Genomic DNA, 11,660 nt, shown 5'->3' with positions numbered 1-11,660 from the left:
GCTGTTTTCCCTGGAGCGTCGGAGGCTGAGGGGTGACCTTATAGAGGTTTACAAAATTATGAGGGGCATGGATAGGGTAAATAGACCCTGGGGTCAGGGAGTCCAGAACTAGAGGGCATAGGTTTAGGGTGAGAGGGAAAGATATAAAAGAGACCTAAGGGGCAATTTTTTCACGCAGAGGGTGGTACGTGTATGGAATGAGCTGCCAGAGGAAGTGGTGGAGTCTGGTACAATTGCAACATTTAAGAGGCATTTGGATGGGTTTCTGAATAGGAAGGGTTTGGGGGATATGGGCCGGGTGCTGGCAGGTGGAACTAGATTGGGTTGGGATATCTGATTGGCAGGGACGGGTTGGACCGAAGAGTCTGTTTCCATGCTGTACATCTCTATGACTCTATGACTCTACTGCAAGTTGCCAATTATGAGGAGAGTTTGAAATACAGGGATTATTTCCACTGAAGGAGTTATGGCTGAAAGAGACTGATTTGGGTTTTAAAAAATTATACGCAAAGGTTTGATGGGCTCTGATTCCTGAGTCAACAATTATGCAGCGATGATTTTAAATTTGAGGGCTCCCTACCTCTGAGGTAAGAGGCCTGGGTTTGTGTCCTATGTACCCCAGGGACGTATGATAACATCTCTGAGCAGGTTGATTAGAAAGCATCTATAAATTTAACATTGTCAATCGAAGTGTCAGGAAATAGGTTAGTAGAGAACATTTAAGTAGAGAATTGTTAGTAAGTGGAATGATTTACCACAGGGGATGTTGAAGACAGAGACCATGCATGTTTTAACAGAAAATTGGATAAATATTTGAAGCTGAAGAAGATAAAGAGCCATGGGGAGGAAATGGAGCAGTGGGATTAGTTTTGGATTCTGCAAGCAAACAACCATCAGAGACATGACTGGCCAAGTGACCTCCTTTTGTGGTGAAAACGTCCCTGGTTAAAAGTGAGGTTATACATGGTACGGTACATCAAGTGGACAACATTTTTGCAGATGGCATCAGTGGAGACCTGGCAAAAGATTGACAGTACATGATTTGGGATGGAGTTGTTGTGTGATCGACAGAGACAAAGGGAAAGTGAAACAATAAAAATAGAAGGAACCTGATAAAACAAATCCAATCACGTGGATAGGATAATGGCACAATAAAAGAATAAAGATAAATTAAAAACAATCGATCAAAACACTTCGTTTTATATAAATACATTTTAATGAAATATCCACTTTAGAATTAAGAAGTTTTAGGGAGATAGGGCAACAACATTTGAAACAGTTAATAGGGATGTATAAATATATGACAGTCAGTTCAGACATGTGCAGAGGAGAACAATTACTAAAACAAGCAGTGCAGTAGATAGCAGCAGGTGAGAAAGGGAAGCGAGACAGACAGCAGATGGATTGACGACAAGTGATAGAGAAAGAACTGAAGGAAATAAACAAGACCTGAGACAAAACAATGACAGAAAGCCAAGAACATGTTTGTAGAGCCAACAGCCCAGTGAGCTGTAATGGTCCAACAAGATTGTGGAAGAATAAAAGATAATTTTGGAATAACTACTGATTCTGAAGGGTTAAGTGTGCTTTTGTGACATGATGATTATTGAATCATAATGTTTTCTGTAAAGGATGGACAGTAAGATTGTTCTAATGTAGGTTAGTGATAATTTACAGGTTATTTCCTGGCAACATCTATTTGCTGATTAACTTGCAGGAACTATATTACAATTATTAATTGTTCAATCAGAATGTCTTATATATCAAATGCATAACATACACTTGTTAATAGCCATGTGCAACTAAAGCTACTTTTTGCTGAAATATCTCACAAACTCTGTAGCATGCATTATTAACAGTAATCAATATTCCTCAGTGATTTCAGGGCAACAACCTTGTCTCAGGATTCAACTGGTTTTAGAAACTGTTCAAGCATTCATTGTCATAATTTTTGATGTCCTTTAGACCACACCCTTGTACAACAGTAAAAATATCCCATTGCACTGCTGTTACATCATATTTTTGGAATAGGTATTTTCCACTTCATTATGTAGTCCTGTCATCAGTTTTGGACCACTCGAGGTCTATAGATTTATGCTTCCGTGACAGTACCAATTAAAAATCAATTCGTGGCTGGAGTGTTTCAGGTGTGGGATACATTGCCTGGAAGCGTAGTGGATGAAAAGTCTGTTGAGGCATTCCGGAGGACGCAGGACAGTCATTTGAATAGAAACAATGTACAAAGGTATGGAAAAAGGCAGGTGAATGACATTAAGTCACAATGTTTGTTGGAGAGCTATTGTGGACATGACAGGCTGAATGGCCTTCTTCTGTACTGCAAACAGTCTAGGACCCTGTGGTTTTGTGACTTTTGGCTACAAACAATTTATCAAATCTAAGTTACTTATGATGCCTATGAATTCACTTTCACTTAACTCATCTTATGTTCTATTTAGACATTATGTAGGTAGTAAATAAGCTATTGAGCTGAAACTTCCCAGCCCCTGACTGACATGGACAATGGTGAATTGGTTAGGAAAAATGGTTAGATTGGAAAGATAAGGTACTCAAGTCAGGAAATGAAGAATTTTGCACCCAAGGTTTGAATGACAACATGGGAATCTCGCTAGTGAGTCATGAGGGGCCTATTTGCATGTATTTGTATCTCGTTAGTGGATAATCTTGCCTCACTTATATGTGGTTTCCTATCCTCCTACACACTGGAAATGTTGTAGATGGTGACAATTCCTGACATGAAAATCAGACCCGATACTTGGCAGTTCTAGCCCATCGTTTACTTATCTGGCCCTCTGTCTGAAACAGCAGTCCCCAGTCTCTCAGGTTACACTCCTGTCTTTGTAATGATGCTGCCAGGACAGTTTGCATGCAGGGACAAGTACTCATCTGATGGAATGGACCAGGATACATCCCAGAGCTCTTAACATGCTCTCTTAGCACTTACTCACTGTGGTCCTACTGTCAGCATCTCCTCTGACCTGCCTTGCCTTTTGTGCTTTGCCACCTCATTAAGGTCTTACAGGCTCACGGTAGTTCAGTCTTGACTTTTGTTTCACTATAAATACAGTGCCTGACAGGTTGACATGGTTGTGAGCAGTGATCAGTCAATAGGATGAACATGTTGCTGTAGAGCCCTTTGGTGCATCAATGTCACAGCTAGTTTCTAGCAGCAGTTTACATGGCAAACGCACTCATGTACTTCAACCAAATGACCTTGTAGCAAAGTCTCAGACAAGTAGTCCTCACTCAAGTCTATAATTAGGAGGACTCAACACAGTAAGACAAGATCATCATTTGATCTCAGTCCAGGGCCTTAGACATAGTCATTTGAACACCTCATCTTCCGCCTCGGAACACTTCAACCCCAGAGCATCAATGTGGACTTCACTAATTTCCTCATTTCTCCTCCCACCACCTTACCCTAGTTCCAACCTTCCAGCTCAGCACTGTCCTCATGACCTGTCCTACCTGCCAATCTCCCTTCCCACCTATCCACTCCAACCTCCTCTCTGACCTATCACCTCCATCCCCACCCCCATTCCCTGTTGTACTCTTTGCTACCTTCTCCCCAGCTCCACCCTGGAAGCTCCCTGCCTCCTTTCCTGATGAAGGGCTTTTGCCAGAAACGTCAATTTTCCTGCTCCTTGGATGCTGCCTGACCTGCTGTGCTTTTCCAGCACCACTCTAATCTAAGCTCTGGTTTCCAGCATCTGTAGTCCTCACTTTTGCCTATAGCCATTTGGCAGTTAGAGTGAATGGGTCTGTCTCAATGCAGTCTGGGGAGTGGGCCACAGTCAGTCCTGCAAGTCCAGTGCAGCCAGTGCAAGTAGCAGTAATGCAGTGTGAGAGCTGCACAACCGTCAGTCAAGGCTGTCTTTTGAAGTCAATGGAAGGTTGCTTCATGATATTCAAGCTGAACTGTTGTGTTGGGGATACTAGGGAAGACAATTGTGGGGATTTGAGGCTGCAAGCTGACCTGCTTGCTGGGGGGGCCTCCATGTCCCAGTGTTTGGAAGACACTGTACAAACATTATTTATGTGCAGTGTGATTGTTGAGAGATCATGGCAATGAGGAACTGCTTTGTTTCTGATATTGGCTGGCTTGAACCATCGCCAGTAGTTCAAAGTACATATGTCTGTCGTCGCTGCACTAAAAGCTGCTAATGAATAGATGTGAAATACATCCATCTGGAAGTCCAGGACCAGCATCAAGCTCCAGCAGATGTGGAGCCACCTCCTACTGTGGAGTTTCTTGCCCTAGGTTTGCTCATGATTCAGTGAAAATGCAAGAGAATCACAGTCGCTCATCTTCTGTGGAATGCCATGCAGTAAAGAGAGGGGCAGAGCTACCATTCTCTGTCCAGAGGTGGTGTATGAATGCCATGTGATGCCATGATATCCAAAGTACCCGCAATACAACGCCGTCTTTCGGCAGAATGTTACTCATGCCCCCCCCTACACATTAACAGTACAGAGGTGGAACATGGAGAGTGTCAAGCTCCTGGGAGTGGTCATCCACAACAAGCTTTCTTGGACTCTTCATGTGGATGCACTGGTTACAAAGGTCCAACAACGTCTCTTCTTCCTCAGACAGCTGAGGAAATTTGGCATGATAGTGAACACTCTTGTCAACTTTTATAAGTGTGCCATCGAGAGTATTCTGTCTGGATGTATCACTACCTGGTATGGCAACTGTACCATTCAAGATTGGAGATGGTTACAAAGAGTGGTGAACTCAGCTCGGACAATCACAAAGGCCAACCTCCCATCTAGAGAATCCATCTGCCAGGCCGGCTGTCAAGGAAAGGCCCCAGCATTCTCAAAGATCCATCCACCCTGGCAATGCTTTTCTACAACCTCTACCATTGGGGTAAAGGTACAGAAGCCTGAACACACATACACACCAGCCAGTTTCAAAACAGTTTCTACCCTACTGTTGTTGGAAACTGAATGGACTCACAAACTCTTAACATTCACCTGTATCTGTGTTTTTGTTTTTGCCACTGTTTACCTATTATTTACTTAGCTATGCTACTTAACTCTATGATCTGTCTGTATTGCTCACAAGACAAAGCCACTAAATGTGCCTGGGTAAATATGACAATAAATTCAATTCAATTCAATTCAGTTCTTCCACAGGGACCAATGGTGGCCATAAGATGTTTCCTCCACATTAGATTTCCACGCAGGTCATGTCTAGCAGATTGTACATGCACTGTGCAGACAGGTCTGTGAAAACTGTGTCCTGAACAACTGGAGGACACACCAGTTATGCTTGAGGATGAGAATCTGTGAGAGCCATATTGTTATGCTGAGTAAGAACACGAAGACTGTCTTCAGATAAAACAGCACCTTCAGCATCCCACAGTGCAGTAACATTAGCAAACGTAACACAGACAGGGCTTCTCGTAAACCTTTTTCAATGGAACTGAGCTGCGCAAAGTCACTTTTTACCAACAACTAAGATTTTGATGCTGCTGAGGCCAGCGCACCCTGTATAAAACCAACTGCAAATGCAACTTAATAAAACAATGATGTAGATTCACCAGACTCTTTTTCCAGTTAACTCTGCTTTCTCCCTACAGATGTTGCCAGACCTGCTGAGTTTCACCAGCAATTTCAGTTTTGTTGCAAATACATATTAATGGTTTGCTCTTTCTCGGCAGCCTACGCTGTGGAATGGAAGTTAAAGTTACAAAGAATGGAAGTCTTCTCAACATCCTGTGTTCCCTCATTCACTTTGATAACTAGAACTATAGTTTTAGGGATCAGGGGAGATGTCAGGAGATGAAGGCATAAATAAAATAGTTGAGTAGGGATTTGGGGAAGCTCAAGACTAGTGGGATCACCAAGGAATGCAATGAGGAAAGGGCCATACAGTTTTTTGGGGGGGTTTTACCTAAATTAGCAGGCTGAGCCTACGACCCAGTTTGTGAAATGTGAACTTTGATGTCTCACATCCGAAATGAAAATGAGCCATGGAAATGAAAAATGGCTGCCACTACAATGGGCATGTGGGAAGTAAGTCTGGGGTTTGCTTGTAAGTGTTGCGAGACCCTTTAAGGTATAATTGAAATAATCAGATATTAACTAAGTAGAGGTTTATGAAATCTGCAATCCTAGAATTCTGCTTGTGTATTGCAATGACTACCACTTATTAATACAAACGCTCAACAGAAACAATCTTGACTTTGTAATTGATTATTACAAATTGCTCATCATCATCGCTGTAAAGCATAAGAAATCACAGGCAATTGTAAATTTTCACCTGTGGATGACAATGCACAAAGATAATTTGAACTCTCATGTTCCAAAAGGATATGGAACTGTAAGTATTTGACAAAATGCTCTTTTATGTCATGCTGCATTTCTTGGGTGGTATGGGGGAGTTGGGGGTCTTATGGTATGCTGAACACCAGAGAAAAGAGTAGCACTACTTCAAACAGTGTTCGTTGGAGCTAAGGGGAGGTGGCCTGTGGATCTACATTCTTGTAGCTGCAATCAGTATGACAGTCAGCTGAGAGGTGATGATTAAAGAGGCAGTATATTTACAATTATGTAATTCTATTTTAAATGGAATGTTATCTGCGCCATTTGTATGCCCTCAGGAGCTTTGCTTTTCCATTACATGTACTGTGACGGGCTATTCATGGCTGGCAGTCATCAATCTGGTACACCTTTAAAAAGTAAGTTAGTGGTGGTATTCTAAAAGTTCTCCACAGTGGCAAGTACAAGAGAGCATCTGCACCATTGTGGTATAGTGTACACATAATGAGGTGAGCAGTGGAGAACTCAATGAGATAACTCATGCCAATTCACAGAGAGAAACTCTTCATCTAATGTTCTGAAATAAACACTTAGTCAATTTTGGGTAAAGTTCAACCTCATGTATCCTTCATCTGCTATTGAGCCTCATGATGCAGTAATTAGGATCAAAACACAGAATATATGAAGATTATAAAGGAATAGTAAGTCATATGTATTATATGAAATCAGAAATATAACTGATAATTTTAATGTCCATCTGAAGAACATAGGAAGTGGGGAACAAGAAGCATCCTGAGCATGTTCAGCTATTTGGTAAGGTCAGGCAGAATGGATTTTGCTCTCAAATTCATTTTACTGCCTGTTCTACATAACTTTTACTTGCACGCAGGCACATTTTTAAACTATCTCAAATTTGAATATTTTCAATAACTCAGTTTCTCTATCTCTCTGGGCAGAGAATTTCAAAGTTTCACATCCTTACGAGAGAAGAAACTACTCCTTATCTGTGTCTTAAATAGGTGATCCTTTATCCTGAGACTGTGCCCTATCGTTTGGTTGGTCCCATGATGGCAAACATCAGGCAATATTTCATGGCAATTTTGCAGTCAGTTTGGTGGTGAGGGAATTTCAGTCAGTTAAAAAGGGTGGTAGTTGGAAAGTCTGCAACCTGCGCACCTCCACCCCAAGTTTATGATTGCTTATGGGTCTCATCCTGCTGCTTCTGAAGTGAATATGTGGGGTGATCACTATGCAGGAAAAATAAGAAGAGACACTGTGTGTGGATGCTTGTAGGTTCCTGGGTGGTTCTTTAACTGAAAGGCACTAATATAAGAATGAGGATGGTTATAGCAATCTTCAGGAAGTTATGCCCTTCTGAGAGCCAACCCTATATCCTTGTTGCTGACCAGCCTCACTACCACCATCCTGGTCCCACACAATTCTATTGTGTATGAGCCTGAAAGGGGTTGAAAAGATAAATACTGATTGCCATGTACACCACCCACTATGATGACTTAATATGGACTTGTGGGCATCCTAGGACCTTAAAGGAGTGAGTCTCAACATCTTCAAAGTCTCTGTGACAATGTCTATCATATCCATGTTCCTTGCAACCAATTGTTGACATCAAATAAACTATATCTTGCTAACTACAAGAAACTCTTCTTGTTAGAACAGGCAGCTGTTTCCCTCTCCTACATTAGACCAAGGAGACCCTGTATTTTCCTGCACCTATCGAGGATGGTTATAGTAACCTTCATCCTGAACAGCATTTCAGTTGATGTCATGAGCTGACATTGCCTATATAACATTCACATCCCTCAACCCCTTCCTGCCATAACCTACCTGTGGTCTAGGATCCAGCAGCAATATTACACTCTGCTGGGTGTCAGCAGCAACCTACACCTCTGTGTATGTCAACTTCTGCCCCTAGGTGTCCTTGAGTAAGACCTGCTGCTGCTCTTCAGGTGCTTGTTTGACATTTGATTGATCGATTTGATTGATTGATTGATTGATTGCTGTCACATGTACCGAGATACAGTTATTTTGCATGCTGTGCAGGCAGATCATACCATACATATTGCAGAACACAATGTTACGCCCACAGAGAATGAGAGATCAACATTAACACTTGAGAGATCTGTTCAAAAGTGCATCTTCTCAAAAACAGACAAGTGTGGTTCTAGACAGTTCTCCAGTGGACAGATGAGACCTGTTGCCTTGATAAAGCTCTCTCCCATCAGCTCAGGGTCAACCCTGTCTAACCCCCTTAGAATGTTACATGTTTTGATAATATGGAGGTGCCATTATTGGATTGGGGTTGTCAAAGTTAAAAATCTCACAACACCAGGTTATAGTCCAAGAAACACAAGCTTTTGGGGCACTGCTCCTTTGTCAGGTAGAAAGACCAGTGCTCCAAAAGCATAGTGCTTCCAAATAAACCTGCTGGACTATAACCTGGTGTTGTGCAATTGTTAATTATGTTTCAATAAGTTGGCCTGTCATTTTTCTAAAGCCCATTGAGTAAAGGCCCAATTTGCTTAAGCTTTCCAAATTAGACCACTCCTTCGGCTTAGGAAATAACCTGATAACCTGCACAGTTGCAACAAGACTGCCTAACATTTCACTTGCTCCCTAATTAATTATTTTATCTGTGTATTAGATTTTTGTGACTAACATATGAGAACATCTGGATTTCTCTGTACTGTAGCATTCTGCCATCTGTCTACATTTAAATAAGATTTTGATTCTTCCCACTGATGTGGCCAACCTCACATTTTTTCACATTATACTTGCATCTAACAGGTTTTTTGCCCTCTCTCTTGACATTTTCCTATATAGACGCTTGGGCAGAACATGACGCTCCCCTTCCGCCCCAGAGGTAAATATGCGCTATGATCAGGCAGTGGGTGTGTGGTGCACACCGCATTATTTCCTCACTCCCTCATGATCAAACGCAAGGGAGGAAAGGATGGAATATGGCCTTCCAGCTGGGAGGTCCATTGAAGTCCTTAAGTAAGGATCTTAGCCCACTCCCACTAGTATTCAAACTACCTTATAGAATTCTGTTCCCTATCGTGGGATCTGGCATCAGGAAGATGGGTCAGAAGAAAGACAACCATCTGCTTTTGCTTCTGATTCTCTCTCTCATCCTTGCTGTTACCCTCTCCATATTACACTATCACCCCACACTTACCTTTCTTTCAGGATCACCACTGACCCCTCACAAAGACTTGAGTGAAATCCCACTGGTTGCCAGGATTTCTGGTAGCCATGCCGACAAGTGTATTTATCCTCCAATTGACTAACAGCTTTCAGGGATCATAGTTCTCTCAGGCTTAGAGTTGAACCTATAGGATGACTTTCCACTATCCAGGTGGGTGCCTGACGGTCATGGAATAATTTTGGGTCTTCTGGAGAAAAATGATGAAGGGTTCCCATTGGTTTCCCAGCCAGTGGGTGAGATGCACCCCAAACCCACCAACAACATAAAATTCTGCCATTTGTGTTCTCATTATAACTGGCTTTACCACTTATCTTTGTGATGTCAGAAAAATTGGCAATAGTAGACTGTTCCTTCAGCATTGGTTTCCCAACCCTAACTGCTCTTGAGATGATTGGTGGGTGGGAGGGGTGGTTGAGGACTGCCTTCTTGAACCACAGCTGTCAATGCTGCGTGGATACTCTCAGATTGCTCTTAGGAAGGGAGTTGCAGGATCTTGATTCAGAAGGAACTGCTTTTTCAGTTCAAAATGTTGTGAGGCTTGGAGGAGAACTTTCAGCTGATAGTGTTCTCATGTTTTTGCTGCCCTTATCCTTCTGGATGGTAGAGTGATTGTTATGAAATTATGCCATGGAATCTTGGGATTATGATCTTCAATCTACCAGTGACATCAGATTATGTGTTGACAGCTGCAAAATCTTCTTAAAGGTTTGTCTTGTTTCTATATTGGTGGGCATGGCTTAATCGTTTGTTCTGAGGCCAGATTGCTGCTAAAACCAATACCTATAAAAAGGTCAGCCTTCACTAACATCAGGCAGACTTAACAGTTTTGACAATATCCCCAACTCAGTCACTGCCAATACTTCCCATCCCCAGCTCCAAGTCAAGAACTCCTCTCGCCAAGTCCAGCTGGGAAATGGAACTAGATTAGTTTAGCATATCTGAGAAAAAGGTGCACATTTCTGAGGTCCCTGTACAGAAAGTGGCATCATTTAGATTAGATTACTTACAGTGTGGAAACAGGCCCTTAGGCCCAACAAGTCCACCGAAGCGCAACCCACCCAGACCCATTCCCATTCCCCTACATTTACCCCTGCCCCTAACACTACGGGCAATTTAACATGGCCAATTCACCTAGCCTGCACATTTTTGGACTGTGGGAGGAAACCAGAGCACACCCATGCAGACTGTGCAAACTTCACACAGTCAGTCGCCTGAGGCGGGAATTGAACCCGGGTCTCTGACGCTGAGAGGTAGTCGTGCTAACCACTATGCCACCGTGCAGCCCACCAAAATAACGAGTCAGGCAGGATCAGAACAGATTTGGCAGAGTTGGTGACACTGAGAGAATGGAATGGAGACCTGACAGGAAACAGAATGTGAAGATGTATAGTCCAGGTAACTGTAGGAGTTGGTGGGTTTGTAGTGGATATTGGGGGCCAGTTTATCATCAGAAATGGAAACAGAGATGCCAAGGAATGGGACAGAGGAGTCAGAGATGGACCAAGTGAAGGTGAGTGCGAGGTGGAAGTTGGAAGCTAATTTCATACATTTTTCCAATTCCAGACAAGAGAGGGAAGCAGCACCGATGATGTCATCAATGTACCGGAGAAAGAGTTGTGGGTGGGGGCTACTGGAACAAGGAATGTTATACGCATCCCACAAAGATACAGGCATAACTAGGGACCATGCGGGTCCCATTGGCCACAGCTTTGACCTGAAGAAAATGGGGGTAGTTAATGGAGACATTGTTTCAAGTAAAGACAAGTTCAGCCAGCCAGAGGAGAGTAGCAGTGGATAGGGATGATTCAGACTTTTTTTCCAAGTAGACCTGAGACCATCCCAATGGGGGATGGACGTGTAAAGAGATTGCACGTCCATGGTAAAGAGGGGACGGCTGGTCCTTGCGAACTGGAAGTTTTTAAACTGACATATAGCATCAGAAGAATCATGGATGTAAGTAGGGTGATACTGGACAAGGGGAGAAAAAAAATCTCATCAAGGTAGGAAGAAATAAGTAGGGCAGGAGTTGGCAGAAACAATGAATATACCCTGGCAGTCCCATTTGTGGAATGTGGATAGAAGGTAGAAGTGGGTTGTATGAGGTTCTGGGACTGTGAGCTGGGAGGCTGTCCAGCAGAGATCCCCAGAT

At 42.8% G+C, this 11,660-nt stretch overlaps 1 long non-coding RNA gene across 1 annotated transcript in view; it reads right to left on the bottom strand.

Annotated features, from left to right (window-relative positions):
• LOC122552023 overlaps positions 1-8,207 on the bottom strand; it is a 33,569-nt gene extending 25,362 nt beyond the window's left edge. Inside the window, exon 1 of the long non-coding RNA XR_006312265.1 lies at positions 8,131-8,207. This is a non-coding gene — a long non-coding RNA (uncharacterized LOC122552023). The remainder of the gene's footprint in view (positions 1-8,130) is intronic.
• Positions 8,208-11,660: the final 3,453 nt, after the last annotated feature.

Source organism: Chiloscyllium plagiosum, chromosome 7, assembly GCF_004010195.1.
Source record: "Chiloscyllium plagiosum isolate BGI_BamShark_2017 chromosome 7, ASM401019v2, whole genome shotgun sequence".
In the NCBI taxonomy this organism is placed as follows: Eukaryota; Metazoa; Chordata; class Chondrichthyes; order Orectolobiformes; family Hemiscylliidae; genus Chiloscyllium; species Chiloscyllium plagiosum.
Note: the sequence above shows the minus strand (reverse complement) of the source record. Positions and strands in the feature narration are given on the sequence as shown.